Here is a 19,977-nt window from a genome sequence, read left to right as displayed (position 1 = left end):
TTGTTTACTTTTATTAGTTGTTTTATATGCACATATTACACACACACATATATATATATATATATATATATATATATATATCATTACACATGGTGTTATCCACCGGTTATTTTTATTTTAATTGATTGGGGATGGCTATTTAGGTTAATTTTTCAAGTAAATAGTACCATTTTGCCTAATTTCAGCAACTTTTAGTTCTTAGCTACTATAAGCTATATAGGGGTTGTGATAATATGAGCTTTCAACAAAAAAAAATAGCCTATAAAACATCATCCAAAACAATGGATAATTAAACTAATACAGTGAAAATAGCCCTAGTAAAGAAAAAAAATCTAAATTATTTCCTTACATCTACATAGGGGATAGAACTATATAGACTTATGCCGGTGAAAAATAGCATATACCTGAAGGAATAATCGAACTAGATTGGACACAAATGCTATAGCAAAAGAAAAAGAAAGTGAAATTGGTATTTGAGTATCTGTCTTAGTTGCCTAAACGTAACACATATATGGTTGGTGATTCAGCTCTATATATATATATATATATATATGTATACACCCTATGAGTAAATCTTCATCCTACAAACTAAAAAGCAATACTCAAACATCCTCTTTAAAACAATGACAACATCTCAAACTTCTTCACAAATTCCTCCCAAGTATTTACGAGAGGATGAACTCAGTGAAGAGTGTAAGAAACTGCTCTTAACTTTACCAAAAGAAAGAGGATGGCTTGCTTCACATATCTACAACTACCAAGGTTTTTGGATAGCAGCAAGGCATTTACAAGGTGTACGTAATTGCATGTCAACAACAATTTCAAGCTCAAGATAGCGATATCATCCTTGTTACCTCTCCTAAATCAGGAACTACTTGGTTAAAAGCACTCGGTTCGCTCTAGTGAATCGATTTCGCTTTCCTTTTTCAGGACAAAATCACCCTTTACTCGTCAATAATCCTCATGATCTTGTTCCATTCTTGGAACTTAAGCTTTATATTGATGGACAAGTCCCTGATTTTTCATCCTTTACTTCACCTAGATTGTTGTCCACTCATTTGCCCTATGGTTCATTACCAAAATCCGTCCAACATTCCAAAAACAAACTTGTTTACTTATGTAGGAATCCTAGATACATTTTTATTTCATTATTTCATTTCACAAATAATTTAAGAACCGAAAACATGAGAACCAATTCCATTGAAGAAATGCTTGATCTTTTCTGTAAGGGAGTGAGTCTTTATGGTCCGTTTTGGAATCATGTGTTAGATTATTGGAAAGAAAGCATAGAAAACCCTAAAAAAGTACTTTTCTTGATGTAGTATGAAGAGATGAAGGAACAACCCGAGATTCAGCTAAAACGATTAGCTGAATTCTTGGAATGTTCATTCTCTATAGAGGAAGACAAATGTGGAGTGGTGGATGAAATCTAAAAAATGTGTAGCTTTGAGAATTTGAGCAACTTGGAGGTGAACAAGAACGAGAAATTGTCAACTGGAGAGGAAAATAAAGCATTTTTTCGTCGAGGAGAAGTTGGAGACTGGAAGAATTATTTCACGATTGAGATGACAGAGAAACTAGATCATATTATTGAACAAAAGTTCCAAGGATCTGGGTTACGGTTTGAGTTAATTTGATTTAGCATAATATTTTGGCAATTGCATGCAGTAACATGTTGTACTTTATGTTTGAAAACCAGCATTTTGTCACGTTATTATTGTAAACTTGTGATAGTTGTTTGAGAAAATAAAAGAACGCATAAATTATTTTAGTATTTATGGAGATCTGAGATTCAATATTGAATCAATTCTTAATTTCGTTCAATCACTTCAGAAGTCATAAAATTTAATTATATATATTGAGTCAATTCTATTTCCTTGACTCCAACCGCGTACATGAACACTAAATTAAGCTGCAAAACATCCATTTATATATAAGGAATTTGTGTCAAGAATATAATTCTCCAGATTCAGTTAAACCAGAGATTATTAGTACTCTAGAATTGTGAAAACTTAATGACGGTTGATCGAATATACATATTATGCGCAGCAGTTACAGCCAACTCGTTGCTGTGGTGTAGTGGTTATCACGTCAGTCTTACACACTGAAGGTCCCCAGTTCGATCCTGGGCAGCAACAATTTTTATCAGTTGTGCTGTTTTTATCAGAAAAGACATTATTTTTATCAACATTATTTTTTCCACCAGAAATACATGCTTCCACTTATGGGCAAAAAAAATATTATAAAGAAGTACAATATACAAAAAAATATCTATTTCGTAAAAACTTGATTTTTATAGTAAAATGTTGATTTATATGATGGCTTATTATAGAAAAATCTGACGGTATAAAAATTCCTTTTGTGACCTGGGCCGAGTATTAACAGGCTTATATCAAAGTAGCAACTACGAGGTTGAGGTATCCATAAAAATTCCACGTACAAGTATTCAAAGTCCAATTTATCCGGCCCATGGTAATTAGCCTCAATTGGATTATAGAAGTTTTCCGAGAATTATAAGAAAAATATAAATCAAAGTCAAAATTATACTGTATAGTTGCTCCAAAAATAATAGTCGAAAAAAATATATTTTTTACATTTTAATATATTTTTTACATAATAAGTGTATATTTGGCTAGCAACAACAACATATCAAGTATGGCGAATGTAACTTGCCCTAAATCCAAAACCTGTATTTGGCTAGCAAATATAATTATTTTTGGTCGACGGATCAAATGTGTAACTTGTCCTACACCAAAACCATATGCAATAGCAACTATGATTGCTTTAATTTTAAACTAGATAATGAAGAAAAGGTTTTAGTATGATTCTCTTTCCTTAGCTCGGTCCGTGTAGAAAATAAGGAGAGAAAATCATCTTTTAGGTTCACAATTCAATGTTACGAGAACAAAAAAAAAATATCATCCCTTTCTTAATTTCACTCAAGCCAAACAAAGTAAAGAAACTGATATTTTTTCCAATTCTCCTTTTTCTCTTCGTAATTTTCCTTCATTTGTCTTATTTTCCATAGGATTAGTCTAACTTTGTTTTTTGTTTTTTTTTTACACAAACTTGCATCACAAGATCGACAAATTCATCTGCCAGACAACGCAACATTAAAATATAAATTAGTTATATTGTTCAATAATAAAACTAGAATATCTTAGGTTTGCATTAATGGCGTTTTCCAATGATATCAACATTGAATATAATGAATATAAATATAACCAATTAAAAGTCCCCAACAGATGAGAGGAGTTGTAGATGTAAAACAGCTAATTCCTTTCCTTTGCATTTATTTGTATCCTGGCCTTTACTAATTGTAACTCAAGGCCCATAACTTTCAATGAAAAATTAATTAAACCTTAGCTTCAAAAGCAATTTAAAGATTTTAAGTTAATAATTCCTAAGAATCAGTACCTTAATCACTCTTTTACAACAATTTTGGATATAAATTTAGTGTTATATGGATCTATATATAGTTGAAAGCACTTGAACTGTTCCCAAAAATAAATAAATTGTAACTTACTGTGTAGAAGAATTACATCGGTCTTGGTTGTTGGTTTACAACTTGACACTTGGCTTTCTTTACCATGAAAAAGAAAGAGGAAAATAATTCTCCCTATGTTTCATTTTGTGTGTCTTAATAATTTAATTTGACTTGACAGAAGTTTAAAATTGTATAAGATTTGATCTTAAATTAAAAGCACATATGACATAAGGAAGTGTCACTAATAATGGTAATATGCAAATATTAAAATTAAAATTTAATAAATATAATAACATTCTTTTTTGAAATAGACTATGAAAAAATAAGACACAAAAATGAAAATGGAGGAAGTAGTATAAGAATCCATCTATTTCCTGGAAGAGTAATTGAGATTTTCTAGTTCTGCCGGCGCACTCATTCCCTCTAAAAGTCGACCTTGTTAAATTTTTCTAATATAAACATATGCACATAATTTAAAATGAAATGACCTTCTATGATCAATCGTTATCACATTCGATGTTTAACCAAATGTCATCTCTAAAAGATTGGATTTATTCTTAAAGTCAATATTAGACTATATATAGCCATTTGTCTATATTTGTTTAGTTGCTTAGTTAAGCGATGAGGCAACATTAGAATTCAACGCTGATCGAGGAGGTGCTTCCATTAGCCGAGTCGTGACTACTAAAAATAATTGTCTCAAATTATTTGTCATTTTAAAAGTTCAAGACAAAATTGATTATTTTTTTTTCTTTTTTACCCTTAATAATAATTATCCTTCAAAACTACAAACACCTCAATATGATTAAATATTAAATAAAGAGAAATTCTATCTTAAAACACAAATAAGGGTAAAACAGTCAAAACCTATCCTAACGAGACGCATGCAATTGTAGGTATGCCATTTGAGACCGAGGGAGTAGATTTTTAACGCGATAATTTGAGATAGACGTAGTTTTTTAACGAGATACATGCAATTGTATTGTACACTACTTACTCATAAATCATAACTTTTTTTTGGGAGGCAGGTATCTGTTAGGGGTGACAATTTAAACTCAAACCTATTTGACCCGTCCAACTAGCCCAAGGTTGGTCTAGTCATTGACCTACCTATTTGTTGAACTCAGTTCATTTTGATTCAACTCATTTCAACACATCTAAAATTGAGCTGATTTTTAGCCCAAATTGATCTTTAAGTAACTTTGCTAAAATATATTTAAAATAATTTTTTATTTTGTTTGCTATGTGATATATGACCATAACAAAAAAAGACTTATTTTAATTAAACTATTCATAAGAAAATAATACATATTAATTAAAGTTTGGTAACTAGAGTTCGAAGGTTGGACTATAACCCAAATTTTAGCCTAACTTGACCCTCCACATCTCATCTCAAGTTACTTTTGGATGGGCCATTGACTCGCCCATTTATTAATTCAACCCAATTTTGATCCGCCCAAAATCAGCTCAATCCGCTCATTTGACACCCCTAGTATTAGTTTTACACAATTGATCGACTCATGATCCATATATTTTTGTTGAGGTTGGTATGGACTGCTCGATTATCTTATTTTTCAAGCTAGAATATTTTTTGAGATACAATTACGTGAATTTCTCAAGCTGAACTTATGCTAAACCTATATATTTTTGTCTGCGAAACCTGTGTGAACATGTTGACATGATAACGTTACAACAATAGACGAACAAAAACTTGAATCTTGATTTTTTTAGTAAAATATTAGATAGTTCATTGTTGCATGAAAACATGGGAACAAGTTCTCTATCTTATGTTTGTGTTGACTTTAAGAGAACCCCATATTGGATATTTATACAAACGAAATCTCCCTTCGTATCCTCAGCTTTTATACAAAGTTCAAAAAGTTCCAAGTTTTATTGTATTAGTATTTTTTTATCTGCATATGACACTTTAACTATTTTTCTAAAAGGGTTGACGGGAGATCCATGATTAACTTTCATTGTTTTATTTTTTAAAATTACCCTTATAACCTAGCTTTGAGTCGATGGTCTATTGGAAATAATATCTTTATCTCTATAAGGTAGGGATAAGGTTTGCATACACACTATTATCCTCAGACCCCATTTATGGAATTACACTGAATTTATTGTTATTGTTGTTACCCTTATAACCTATAGTCGAATCATTAAAAAGCAAATAACAAATACAAATATATGGTTGGAATAAGAGAAAACAGCAAAAGGGCATATTAAAGAACTCCTTGCAAATATAGTGGTAGCATGTTTTGTCCTTGATGTCTATTTCAAACAGGAAGCAGATGAAGCTTTTCTAATGTAGAACAATCACTTCATGTCTCTTGGTTGTCTGTGTCTTTTTAGGCAGAAATATAATTAGTCACAGAATTGTTCAAAAAACTATAGGGGGAGAAGGAAATATTTTTTTGGTTTACAATCATGTAATTCCATGATATCCACAAGATTTATAGCCTGTTTGGCGAGGAAGCACTTTTTAAAATATATATATATATATATATATATATATATATATATATATATATATATATATATATTTTCAAAGTTGAAATATTTGGCCAAACTTTTAGAATGAAAAAAAAAACTTTTGAGTAGAAGCAGAAGAAGTTTGGAAAAGCAAAAAAAAAAATAGTTTCTTCCCAGAAGCATTTTTTAGAGCACTTTTGCGAAAAATACATTTAGAAGCACTTTTAAAAGCTTGGCCAATCACAAATTGCTGCTTAGAAGTGCTTTTAAATTAATTAGCCAAACACAAACTGTTTTTCACCAAAAGTACATTTGAAAAAAGCGCTTTTGGAAAAAAATACTTCTCAAAATAAACTGATTTTTCCAGCTTGAGCAAACATGCTATTAATAGTATTGGTTCAACTTTGCATGTCTGCTTTGAATTTTTGAAAAATATGTATAATTATATAATTAAATGATTTTCGAATTATAAAAATAATAACCTAAAAAGAGATCCCTAATGTGATTGCCAAACAAAGATATGACGAGTGATTTTATGGTGTGCCTCTTTTTTTATCTCACACATTTGTGGACCCATATCTTACACATTTGGGTCCACAAAATTCTGGGACCACAAAGTTGTGAGACAAAAAGGATGCATCATACAACTAACGTCACTTGTGTGAGGCACAAAATAAAAAAGTTCCATGGATCTTGGCATTTGACCAATTGCCAGTATATTAGTGAACCACAGAAAAAGGAGCCAACGGACAAAAATAATACCATATTCCTACATTTTCATATATTCCCTTCCTTTTAAAAAGAATGAACATATTACTATTTAGTGAGCCAAACAAGATTTTTTTTTATCATATTTTTGCAGATACTTTTTAAACATTTTAAATTATTACTAACTATTATGATTTGTGGTGATTTTTATGTAGTTTCTAAATATATAAATTTTATTTCAAAAAACTTAAAGAATCTATCTCCAAATTCACACTGAAATTAGTTACTTTGACCTTTATACTCCAAAAATGTTCAAACAAATTGAGACATAGGAGTATTCGAAAAGCTATTTGGTGATTTCATGATGATCCACTCTTAAGCAAGATAAATAAAGGTCAAGCAATGTATAAAGCTCCCTTTGATTTAACTCATCATTGGAAAAGCCTTTTTCTTAGTTTTCTTAAGATGGTGGGCAGGAAGGAAATGGGTCAAATATATATGGTTGGTTACCTAGTGAAATTCAGTGGCAATTTAAAAAAAATAATAGTGTATGATACTACAATTTAGATTCTTGTGATTTTTAAGTTAATTTTTTTATTCCAATAAAAAGGTAAAATAAAATAAAATAACAATGAGTTTTATTTTTCGAAGAGAAAGCAACGTTTCATAGAATATTTGAAGTGGATGGATAGTACTGTAACGCAGTTGCTAAATTCGCCGACATGCAATTTGCTATGTGGCTAGAGCTATATAAGAAGTCCTTTTCTTGGTAAGCTTTTATCGTGGTCAATAATACAATTTTTTGTCAAAATGTATTGAACTATTTTGTGGTGTGGACAAAAGGATAAAAACAAATATAGAGCACAAAGTGGTGGGGGGATAGCAGATATTGTCCATTGATGTCCTATTCCAACAGGAGGCAAATTGCATCATGTCTCTTAGGGTTGTCTCATGTCTGTGCATTATTAGGCAGAAAATTAATTACTCAGAGAAGAGTTCAGAAAAGAGAAAAAAGAACGAAATTGAATCTAATGATAAACGTAATATGAGTGTCACGGTCAATTTTATATTTAACCTCCATTATATTATCCGACTATATAATAATATTATTTTTCTGATTTTTGTTATTCTTCTTGAATTGAGAGTCTCTCGAAAATAGTCTCACTACCTCTCTATTCTCCTTATACCTCACTTGTGAAATTTTATTGGGTTATTATTATTGTTGTATACTAATCGGCTATATTATCCAACTGATATACTATCAGCCTAAATTTACTCATACAGTTAGTAAACTTTTAAAATTTACTCTCAACCCTAAAGGCAACCTATAATTTGTCACAGATTTGAAAGCTTGAGTTTACGGTTTGAAAAAAAGTAATTTTTGAAACCTTGGAGATGAGGGTAATTTTTAAAAATTTACTAACGGTAGGATAAATTTGGCCAGACAAAATAACACTAAGGTTAAATTAGGCTAGATAATATAACAAAAGAGATAAATTTAACATAATAGTATATATTGATAATCTCCAAAAATACAAAGGTAAAATTTGACCCATTGCCAATAAACTTGTAAAAATAGCATGGGCTAGCCAGTTTTCGGACTGGTTATTCAAAAATAACCAGCGTTTGCAAAGTCATTGAAAAATAGTCACTATTTTGCTGCAACACGGAAAGTTCCAGCATAATACATTGGAGATCGGTGTACCTGTGTATGAACTTCCAGCATATTATGCTGGAACTCCAACACGCGGAAAGTTTCAGTATAATATACTGGAGATTTAAAGCACCGGTGCTCCAATCTCCAGTATATTATGCTGGATCGGTATATTATACTGGAACTCCAGTATAAGTTTTCCGAATTTTGAATAGCGTTTTCGTTCAGATTTATCTTTACATGAAAGTGGCTAAATTTCGATTACTTTTGAAACTGCGGCTATTTTTGAATGACCACTTGTAAATCTGGCTATTTTTAAATTTCTCCCAATAAACTTTGACATGCTTGCATATGGCATTTCTCTTTGATAGTCATTTAGCTACCGGTATACATACTATCCAGAGGTGGACCTATGTGTCATAATGAGGGGTCACCGGACCCTATAAACTTCGGCAGAAATCATGTATATGTATATGTATATACCTTGAAAATGTTTAATTTAAAGTACTTGGTACCCTGAACATTAAAAGCCTTTAGGGGGCACCGGTTGAACAAAATAATGTATCCTCGTCGCATAAAAATTCTGAATCCGCCTCTGATACTATCTATTTTTGAAAAACAATTGTACACTCGTTTAGAAAGAGATATTAGTAACCATAGTCATAAGATTAAACGTCCTCTATCGTGCACTTAATCAACACCCCTATAACAAGAACAAATTAAAGATGGTAAATTTTAGAATTCAGAGAAATGAATAAATGATACTATTTTATTTTTCTGAAAACATCAAATACTTAAAAATAGGTCCAATATACAAAATCGATTAATATTTGAGACAAGGGGAGTATATTTTGTCATAGTCATATAAGTATTATTACAGCGATAAGTTAAGTTATAGCTGTCACTGTTATATATTAATGCCAAATCCCTCCTCATTACTTTCATTTAGTTTTATCAAATATAAGATTCTAAATTTGAACTTAATTTATTTTCTAGGATTTCAGTTTCAGCCAACGGTATTTACACACCATCTATGAGGTTTAGATCTCAATAATTGTCCTCTTCTCTTCTCTAATCTTCTTTCTTTCACTTTGCCATTTACAGGCTTGGCCCAATAATTGTCCTCTTCTTTTTTTACTACCGAATATAAATAATTTACAGCACGAGCTAAAAATAGTATTTGCACTAAGGAATTTGTATCTATACGCCCACCTCCATTGCCCCCCCTCCCCCCCCCCCCCAAAAAAAAAAAATATTTGCTTGTTCTTTCTCCTTGGATCGTTAAAGAATCTTGTCGCTCTGATACCAATTGTTAGCGGAAACGTAAAAGAAAGAACACAAGATTTAACGTGGTTCGGATCAAAATAATCCTACGTCCACCAGAGAACAATTGCCCTTTTAATATTAACAAAGGAAGGGGAGATTTCCCAATTACACTTAAGAGAATTTCTCTCTTAACTCTCTACTCACTACAATGTATTGTATTATTTTGGGATGATTTCTACAAGTGAAGGAGTGCATCTATTTATAGAGGTAAAGACCTCCTCTTGATGTCATTGGTGACATCAAACTACCTCCTCTTGATGTCATGGGTGACATCAAAGGAGGAAGCTTCCTCCTAGCATCCACACCAACTCTTTCCACCAACTCTTCCAATTGGCATGCCATTGTTGACTAAACATAAACCAACATTTTCAGCATGCCATTGTTAACTAAACATAAACCAACATTTTCAATCTCCACCTTGGTTTGCGTTTCGAGCGTGTGAACAACTCTGGCCAAAACTTCTAAGCTTACTGGGCAACCCCGTTGTAAGAAACAAGAAGAATCAAACCATTGTTGAACATACCACCTCCACCTAGCAACTGTTCTCTTCGGAGTTGCATCAGTTGATGCACACCCCCGCCAAGTCCTTGCAGTGTGCAAACTTAGCGAGCGGGACTATCTTGGTCAACATGTCTGCAGCATTATCGTCTGTGATAACCTTCACGACCTTGATAGTTCCCTCATCAATAACATCTCGAATAAAATGAAATCTGACATCAATGTGTTTAGTGCGCTCATGAAATCTCTGATTTTTCATTAGATGAATAGCACTCTGACTATCACATCTAAGAGTTGATTCCAGCTGAACCAAACTCAATTCCGCTACTAAACTTTTCAACCAGATAGCTTCCTTTACCGCCTCCGCTGCTGCCATGTATTCTGCTTCTGTCGTAGACAAAGCGACAATCGACTGCAAAGTCGACTTCCAACTGACGGCACTGCCAACGAGGGTAAAGATGTATCCAGTTGTGGACCTTCTTCTGTCAAGATCTCCTGCATAGTCAGAATCCACATAACCGAGAATTGAAATACCTGTACCACTTTTTCGAAAGGTAAGACCAACACCAGAAGCTCCTTTGAGATATCTCAATATCCACTTGACAGCTTCCCAATGCCTCTTTCCTGGGTTGGACATGTATCTACTTACCACACTTACAGATTGAGCAATATCTGGACGTGTGCATACCATAGCATACATAATACTACCAACTGCACTGGCATAAGGAATCTTTGACATATGCTCCACCTCATCCTCGGACTGAGGCATTTGTGACTCTGAAAGTTTAAAATGAGGAGCTAATGGTGTACTTACAGGCTTGCACGTTTGCATATTGAATCTCTCGAGAACCCTTTCAATATACCTCTTCTGAGAAAGATGTACAACATCGTCTTCTCTTGAAATCTCCATACCAAGGATTTTCTTTGCAGCTCCTAAATCCTTCATGTCAAATTCCTTACTCAATAGTTTCTTCAAAGCATTTATCTCTGTAATGTTGTTAGCAGCAATAAGCATATCATCAACATACAACAGTAAATAAATCATTGAGTTACCAGACATCTTCTTGTGATACACACAACTATCAAATGCACTCCTTGAGAATTCATGTGTAGTCATGAATGCATCAAACCTCTTGTACCACTGTCTAGGGGATTGCTTCAAACCATACAAAGACTTCTTTAGTTGGCATACGTGATCTTCTTTTCCCTCAGCTAGGAAACCTTCAGGTTGATCCATATAGATTGTCTCTTCTAGATCACCGTGTAAGAAAGCAGTTTTGACATCAAGCTGTTGAAGCTCCAAGTCAAATTGTGCAACCAATGCTAGTAGCACGCGAATTGAGCTATGCTTCACGACCGGAGAGAAAATCTCATTGTAGTCAATTCCCTCCTTTTGGCTGAAACCTTTTGCAACCAATCTCGCCTTGAACCTAGCATCTTCCACTTCAGGAATTCCCTCTTTCTTTCGGTAGACCCACTTGCATCCAACTGTCCTCTTCCCCTTTTGTCTTTTCACTAAGACCCATGTCTGATTCTTGTGAAGAGACTCCATCTCTTCAGTCATGGCTAACCGCCATTGTGCGGCATCCTTGCAAGAAGTTGCTTCAATATACGAGGAGGGCTCCAGATCTTTAATCTCTTCTTGTGCAGCTACGAACGCATATGCAATCAAGTTTGCTTGATTTATAAGGCGTTCCGGTTCTCGTGTCTGCCTCTTCTCCCTCCCCTTCGCAATTGTGTATGGTTCATTGACAGCAAGTTCTTCAACGCCTACATCTTCTGACTCATCTTTAACCTGAGTCTCTTGATCCTTTTCCTTGGCAAGCTCCACCGGAAGCTCCACCTGCTCGTTGTTCTTGTTTCCTGAAAACTCCACGGAAACTTTACGGGGATCAAGTATAGAGGATTCATCGAAGGTGACATCTCTACTAACTATAAATTTGAGTAAAGACAAACACCAAAGTTTGTACCCTTTTACTCCATCCACATACCCTACGAATATGGCCTTCTTAGCCCTTGGTTCAAGCTTTCCTTCATTAACGTGATAATAAGCTGGACACCCAAATACTCGTAAGTATGAATAGTTAGAGGGTTCACCTGACCATACCTCATTCGGAGTCTTAAAGTCAATTGCCGATGCTGGAGATCGATTGACAATATGAGCAGCAGTGTGAACTGCTTCAGCCCAAAATACTTTGGACATTTTGGCTTGTAGGAGCATACAACGAGCCTTTTCAAGAAGAGTTCTGTTCATTCTCTCGGCAACTCCATTCTGCTGTGGGGTATGCCTGACAGTCCTATGTCTTGAGATCCCATGAACCTTGCAGAATTCATTAAACTCTTCATTGCAAAACTCCAAGCCATTGTCTGTGCGAAGATACTTGATTTTCCGCTCCATTTGATTTTCAACCAAAATCTTCCACTCTTTAAATGCTTCAAAAGCATCACTTTTTGCCTTCAAAAAATACACCCAAACCTTTCGTGAGAAATCATCAATAAAAATGAGAAGATACCTCTTTCCGCCCTTCGATGGAAGTTTAGAAGGACCCCATAAATCTGAATGGATGTAGTCTAGCACTCCTCTTGTCTTGTGTTTGCCAGTGCTGAAGCTGACCTTCTTCTGCTTCCCTAGAACGCAGTGCTCACAGAAGTCAAGCGTGCTGATCTTCTCACCTTCCAAAAGTTTACGATTGCTCAACATCTCCAGTCCACGTGCGCTCATATGACCCAGTCTCATGTGCCATAGTCTTGCCTTGTCATCATTAGATAACTGCACTGTAGATGCATTTGCAGAGCCAACAATGGTGCTTCCGGCCAATGTGTAAAGGCCGTTCTCCAGCTTGCCTTTCAGCATGACTAAAGAACCTTTAGTCACCTTCATAGTTCCTGCTTCGCTCATGTACCTGTAGCCTTGTTCATCCAGAGTACCCAAGGAGATCAAATTCTTCTTCAGATCAGGAACATGACGGACTTGTGTAATAGTCCTCACGATTCCATCATGGCAGCGAACCCGAACTGAGCCAATGCCAACTATTGCACAAGTTGCATTATTGCCCATTACTACGGTTCCTCCACTTTTCTCGTAGCTGCTAAACCAGTCTTTTCGGAACGTCATATGCAGAGTACAAGCAGAGTCTAACACCCATTTGTTTTCATAACTACTATTATTATTACACGATGTTGTTAGTACATAATCATTATCAAAATTATGTACCTGTTCAACTGTAGATGCACTCGCCTTTTCCTTGGACTTTGACATTGGGCAATCTCGTTCAAAGTGCCCCTTCTTGCCACAACCCCAACACTCTGTATTCTTCTTGTTCACACGAGACTTTGATCTGTGCTTTGATTTGGTCTTTCCCTGTTGGCTAGTCCGGCCTCTTACAAAGAGGCCACTTGCCTGGTCATCTCTATCTCCTTCAATGTGCCTCCGCACATCACTAGAGTTAAGTGCCTGCCGCACTTGCTCAAGCTTGATAGGCTCCTTGCTATACATCATTGAATTCTCAATATCACGATATCCTGAAGTCAATGAAAATAGCAAAGCACATGCAAGCGTCTCCTCCTCCCTTTTAATTCATGCGATCTGTAAGTCCATGACAAGTTTATTAAACGCATCTAAATGATCTTGTAACGAAGTACCTGACCCCATCTTAAATGTGTGAAGACGTCGTTGTAACAACATTCTTGTTGTCACTGATCGGTCTTGGTATAGCCCTTCTAGCTTTTCCCACAACTGTTTGGCCGTCTCTTCGGTACCCGTACTCACTTCACAAAGCACGTTAGGTGCAAGGGATAGTTGGATTGCACTCAATGCATCCCCTTCAATCTTCTCCTTGTCGGGAGCTGATATATCCGTAGGATACTTTCCGTCAATAGCATGGATTGAACCTTCCCTCCGCAGTAACGCCATCATCTGGATCTTCCAGATATTGAAGTTGTTGCGTCCATTGAATCTATCAATTTCAAACTTCATGGAACTCATATTTGCTTGTTCTTTCTCCTTGGATCGTTAAAGAATCCTGTCGCTCTGATACCAATTGTTAGCGGAAACGTAAAAGAAAGAACACAAGATTTAACGTGGTTCGGATCAAAATAATCCTACGTCCACCAGAGAACAATTGCCCTTTTAATATTAACAAAGGAAGGAGAGATTTCCCAATTATACTTAAGAGAATTTCTCTCTTAACTCTCTACTCACTACAATGTATTGTATTATTTTGGGATGATTTCTACAAGTGAAGGAGTGCATCTATTTATAGAGGTAAAAACCTCCTCTTGATGTCATTGGTGACATCAAACTACCTCCTCTTGATGTCATTGGTGACATCAAAGGAGGAAGCTTCCTCCTAGCATCCACACCAACTCTTTCCACCAACTCTTCCAATTGGCATGTCATTGTTGACTAAACATAAACCAACATTTTCAGCATGTCTTTGTTAACTAAACATAAACCAACATTTTCAATATATTATATGGAGTACTAATTATACACAATATATATATTTTTCGGTAATTATTTTTTGGAACGGTTATACAGTGTAATTGTTCCTAAAAAAAATATCTATTGCATATGAAAGGAATTTTTTAGGTGCACCTGCTAAAACCTTAACAAAAGACGTGTCTATGTTCCCAATAATTAATGACAACAGCAATTTCTACCAGTTAATAATTAATGACAACAGCAATTTCTACCAGTTGGAGATGATCAGACATTTCTCCACTTGTTTATCCAAACAACTATATTAATATCAAATGTATAATATAAAAACAAAAACAACAATAATAATTACGTAGAATTTTGGCAGCTTTGACTGCAAGGTTAAGTTGAGTACTAATTACACGACTTCCATATTTTGCATGATAAATGAATTAGTTAATATTGAAGGTCTTCATCATCAAGCTTTGTCCGCTTAATACCTACTCCATATATATAGAAGTACTATCTTAAGCAATCTTTATATCAAATTTTTTCAATTTTCCTTCACGACAATCATTTTACACAGTTCAATGGAGTCCGGAACCTAAATAATGTGTGTTTGGACTCAAAACACACAAATAAGTGTATTAAAAAACGACATTTCTATATATAGCGTGCAACAACAATACGCTATATATTAACGGTAACGTCTGCCGTTAAGTATAGCGTGTTGTTGTTACACGCTATATGTGTCACACGATTTGACTTCGCATATAGCGTGTTCAAATTGCTATATATAGCATTTTCAAATCATACACTATATATAGCATTTAATTTGAACTCGTCTTCTTCCTCAACAGACTATTTCAAACGCTCTTTTCCGCCCGAGATATGTCTTTCTTTTAGTAATTGTATGGCCATGTTCCTGGTGGACTGCTGTAATGCACTCTTTGATTTTATACCTTATGGTTGCTTCGATGTGTGGAATAAGAACAAGAGAAATTAAGTCAATATCCAAGTTGAAATGATTCCCGTTGAATGTGTCCATTTTGCATGTGTGGGTGGGAATGTATTTACCCACTTTCCACAGACCTGTCTTCTTCTTCATCGCACGCAACATCCAATGACATGGCCAAAACCACCTGCGACAAACAACCTTGTATACAACCGGACTTGACTCCCATACCGTCATCTCACGACACTCTTTTACGTTGTGCATTTTACAAGCCCTGCGTAGGCGCGCTTTATCAGGAAAAAATGTGCCCTTTGCCAACACCATTGGTCTAGACTCATCCCACATTGTTGTTCGAATTTCATCAAAATCCCTTGTTAGAGCTTCCACATCCGGCATGTTTGGCAAGTTATCAAGGTAAGGAACCTCCCTTGAATGAAACGGCACTTGGGACTCATGCACTCTTCGTCTAGGGGGGTGGAGCATACTCTCTCGTCAAATCAGGTCCTTCCTTCTCTTCCTCCTCATCACCATCCTCACGATGAAAGGGTGTATCGTCTCCAGATTCATCAGCATTGTTGTCGTAATCACTGTTCTTTTCCTCACTCTGTGCATCTGTCAGATCCCGATTTAATACGTCGTCTTCGGGCAATTGAGTGAGTACATTTGCTTCAACTTGCTCGTTTTCACTGCACAATCAACAAATTAATAAGATGCTAAATTTACAAAATACTTTTCATATAGCCGTATCACTTCACTTACAAGTCATAATGTGATGAAATTCCATGATGAACATTTTCATGTAGGTGATAGCTCCCTGATGGACCACTTTGATCCAAAACACCAAAATTATGCTCGGGTTCGTTATTTATAAAACTCATATCTGGCATGTACCCCCTGTTAAATATATGAGCGTTAATACAAATTGAATACAACAAAATTGTACATCGTACCACAAAGAAAAATTGAAGCTTACCACTCGTCTTGTGAATTATGTAAAGCAGGCGGGGATAAGTTTAAATCAAGGAAAACTCTTTCATCAAGAACATGTCCGGCAAAAACTCCTCCAGAATAGCCAGCCGATGACTGGGGGTTATCCGGAACATGTCCGGCCACCTCATTGTTTGGAACATCTTCGATCTTGACGTACATATCCAACATATTTATTACAAGATATTCCCGGTATTCATCCGAAGTCCTCAGAAAATCCCTCAAAGTTTCATCATCGTAGATGTTTAACTCCGAGTAAAAAGCAGCCCCTTGCGGAGTGACGGAATACGGATATCTTCCAGTTACTTTAAGTATCACTGAACGTTTCCTCTTTCCCATTTTTTTGCATAACAACGATATCAATTTATCGCACTCTAGTGTAAGTGGTAATTTGACATGACCCTGTGGAGATAAACTATACCCCACAGAGTTATTCTCCGTCACAACCTCACCCCCCCAATATACTGAAACTCTTATTCTACGCTCTTCAGACATTGCGAAAAAAATGCTTCAGAGTTTAACAATAAGAAAATATTGAAGAGAATTAGAATTGTATGTGAACGATTTTTCCAAATACTCTGACCACTTTATATAGGAAATGGCTAGTCCGGGAGGTAGAAAATTTTGGATATATAGCGTTTTCTAAACACACACTATACATTGAAATAATTGTGATTGTCAGTTCGCTTATTGGTGGGGCCAAAATCAAAGGATATCGTTTTCTGTTTGTGTGCTATACATATAGGGTGTAACAACACCATGCTATACTTAACGACAGACGTTACCGTTAATATATAGCGTGTTGTTGTTGCACGCTATATATAGAAATGTTATTTTTTTAATACACTTATTTGTGTGTTTTGAGTCCAAACACACATTATTTAGGTTCCTATATATTGATGATTGTTTTTCACATTAAAATTACTTATATGATTTTGATAAATTTACTATCACGCGGCCTCTATTTTATGTGTGATCTAATCTTATATTTAATTAAATAAAAAATACAGCAAAGTAAAGAATTACCATTTCCTTTTGATGTATTCTTTTTAACAATTCATTTCATTCCACTATGCTTTATTAAAAAAATAAAATAATAATTAATCAGTTATTATAAGTTAAATTTGATATTAAAAAGTTTTTTACACTTTTATGTATATAACTTAAATTCAAGTAAAAAAGCTATTATTATCCACTCGAAAGCCCCAAGGGAAAAGGCACAAGTCAAATAATATCAATAATCCAAAGGCTCCCATTATCATGTAACTCTCATTTACAACCCTTTTATCTCTATAAAATCAAAACTATGAAAAGTTTTTCTTTTTCTTTTTTTCGTAGCTAGGAAAAAAGGCTTTTTGTTATATATTGTCCTAATTTTGTATTTATAGAAAAAAATTCATATTCTAATTGGGGTCTCTCTCAAATGATAACATGCATGGAATCTTAACTGGCAAGGTATGGACTGGATCCCCCGCGCACTATAGCAAAAACCTCGTGAATATGACACGCGTGCGCCAAAATGATGGACGAACACCTTTGTGATTGTGAGGAACTGTCCCTCCATGTGGGCTCTTTCAATTCTACGGTCCGTGCACACCCCTAATTGGGCCCAACAGGATTCATTACACATTTGGAAGCGGAGAGGGGCAAGGGCGGTCCGGTACATAAATTATTATGTGTTTACATAAGATCCGGGAAGGACCATATCCCAAAGACAGTGATGTAGGTAGCTTACTCTTTTCAATCATTAATGACTAATTCCACAGCTCAAACCTGTAACATATAGGTCACATAGAGATAACTTTACCATGGGGTCATAATTTTATTTTGTTTCTTATACAATATCGGCACCCATATCGAGGTCTCGATTAATTTGAATTCGAGTACTCCATATAATATATGTGTGATGACCCAAAAGGTCATCACCTATTTTAGAAATAAACTCTGTGTCCCGAGGCCTTAAAAAATCTCTTTTTGTCTCACCTCGACTTGCGTGCGTGGTCCGGACCTATATCCAGAAAGCCTTCTATGTGAAAATACGAGAAAATAAAAATTTTTAGAGCTAAAATTTGATTATGGTTGACTTTGGTCAACATTTTGAGCAAACAGACCTGGATCCGTGTTCCAACGATCCCGGGAGGTCCGCGGTAAAATATGGGACTTGGGCGTATGCCCGGAAATAAATTCCGAGGTCCCAAGCCTTAGAAATTAATTTTTTGAAAGAAATTATTTTACTGAATTATCTAAGAAAAGAAGAAAAGAATTAATGTTTGAAACCATTGGTATCGGGCTCGTATTTTGGTTCCGGAACCCGGTACAAACTTGTTATAATATTTAAAAGATAAATGTGAAATTTGGTGAAAACGGAGTTTATTTGACGTGAGTTGGACTTCCGGTTGAAGAGTTATGAACTTTGAGTGTTCTCGATAAAAATGTTTAGTTTTGAGGTTTTATTCATGGTTCTACATGTTATTTTGATGATGTGATCACACGAGTAGGTCCATATGATGTTTCTGAGTTAGTATGCACGTTTGGTTTGAAGTCCCGAGGGCTCGGGTAAGTTCGGGTAAGTTCCGGGATGTTTTAGGCTTAAAACATAGCTGTTGCAGGTTCAGAAAAGTTGCAGATCTCTGAACCGGCCAGTGCGGTCCGCAATAATTTTGTGCTGTCGCGGAGGGGCCTTTGCGGCCGCAGAGGATTTTGTGTTGACCGTGGTGGGGGCTTTGCGGCCGCACTCCTTTTTGTGCGGTCCGCGGTGAGGAAGTATTCGCAGGTTCACTGGTCTGACTTCGGAAGCCTATAGCTTTTGATCTACAAGGAAGTATGAGATGATTCAAAAACAAAAGTTGTAGTCCTCCGTGTCTAGTTTTCAGAAAGGTAAATAAATCATAATTTGGACATTTGTAGAGAACGTTATGGCCAAAATACTAAAGCATGTCACTGCAATCAACATTGTAAGCTCCGCGGCCGCACTCCTTTTTGTATGGTCCGCACAGGGGTCTGAGAGGGGTATATTTAAACGGGATTTTTAGTTATTTTTGATTTTTCAAAATCCCAAAAACATAAGAGGCGATTTTTTAAACAACCTTTCTTCTCCAAAATATTAGTAAGTGATTTCTAACTCATTTTCTTTACTCCTTAACTTCTTTTTACAAGATTTCATCCTAGAATCAATGGTTTTCATGGGGTAAATTGGGTGGTTTGGGTAGAACCTAAGTTTTTCAAATTTTGGAGATTTAGACCTCGATTTGAGGTCCGATTTCAAAATAAATTATATATTTGGGTTCGTGGGGGAATGGGTAATCGGGTTTTGGTTCGAACCTCGGGTTTTGACCATGCGAGCCCGGGGGCAATTTTTTACTTTTTGGGGATAACTTTAGAAAACTTATTTTCATGTATTAGAATTGATTCAATTAGCATTTATTGATGTAATTAAGTAACTTGTGGCTAAATACGAGCGAGTTGGT

At 35.3% G+C, this 19,977-nt stretch overlaps 1 non-coding gene and 1 pseudogene across 1 annotated transcript; both read left to right on the top strand.

Moving 5' to 3' along the window:
* The first annotated feature begins 594 nt into the window (after positions 1-594).
* Positions 595-1,740, top strand: LOC138880481 (cytosolic sulfotransferase 12-like; annotated as a pseudogene).
* Positions 1,741-2,065: 325 nt separating this feature from the next.
* TRNAV-UAC (transfer RNA valine (anticodon UAC)) lies at positions 2,066-2,138 on the top strand. The gene has a single exon. It is a non-coding gene; the product is annotated as a tRNA-Val (tRNA).
* The last annotated feature ends 17,839 nt before the right edge of the window (positions 2,139-19,977 follow it).

This window comes from Nicotiana sylvestris, chromosome 10 (assembly GCF_000393655.2).
Source record: "Nicotiana sylvestris chromosome 10, ASM39365v2, whole genome shotgun sequence".
NCBI classification, from domain to species: domain Eukaryota; kingdom Viridiplantae; phylum Streptophyta; class Magnoliopsida; order Solanales; family Solanaceae; genus Nicotiana; species Nicotiana sylvestris.
The sequence above is the reverse complement of the archived record's forward strand: the minus strand, read 5'-3'. Positions and strand labels throughout refer to the sequence as shown.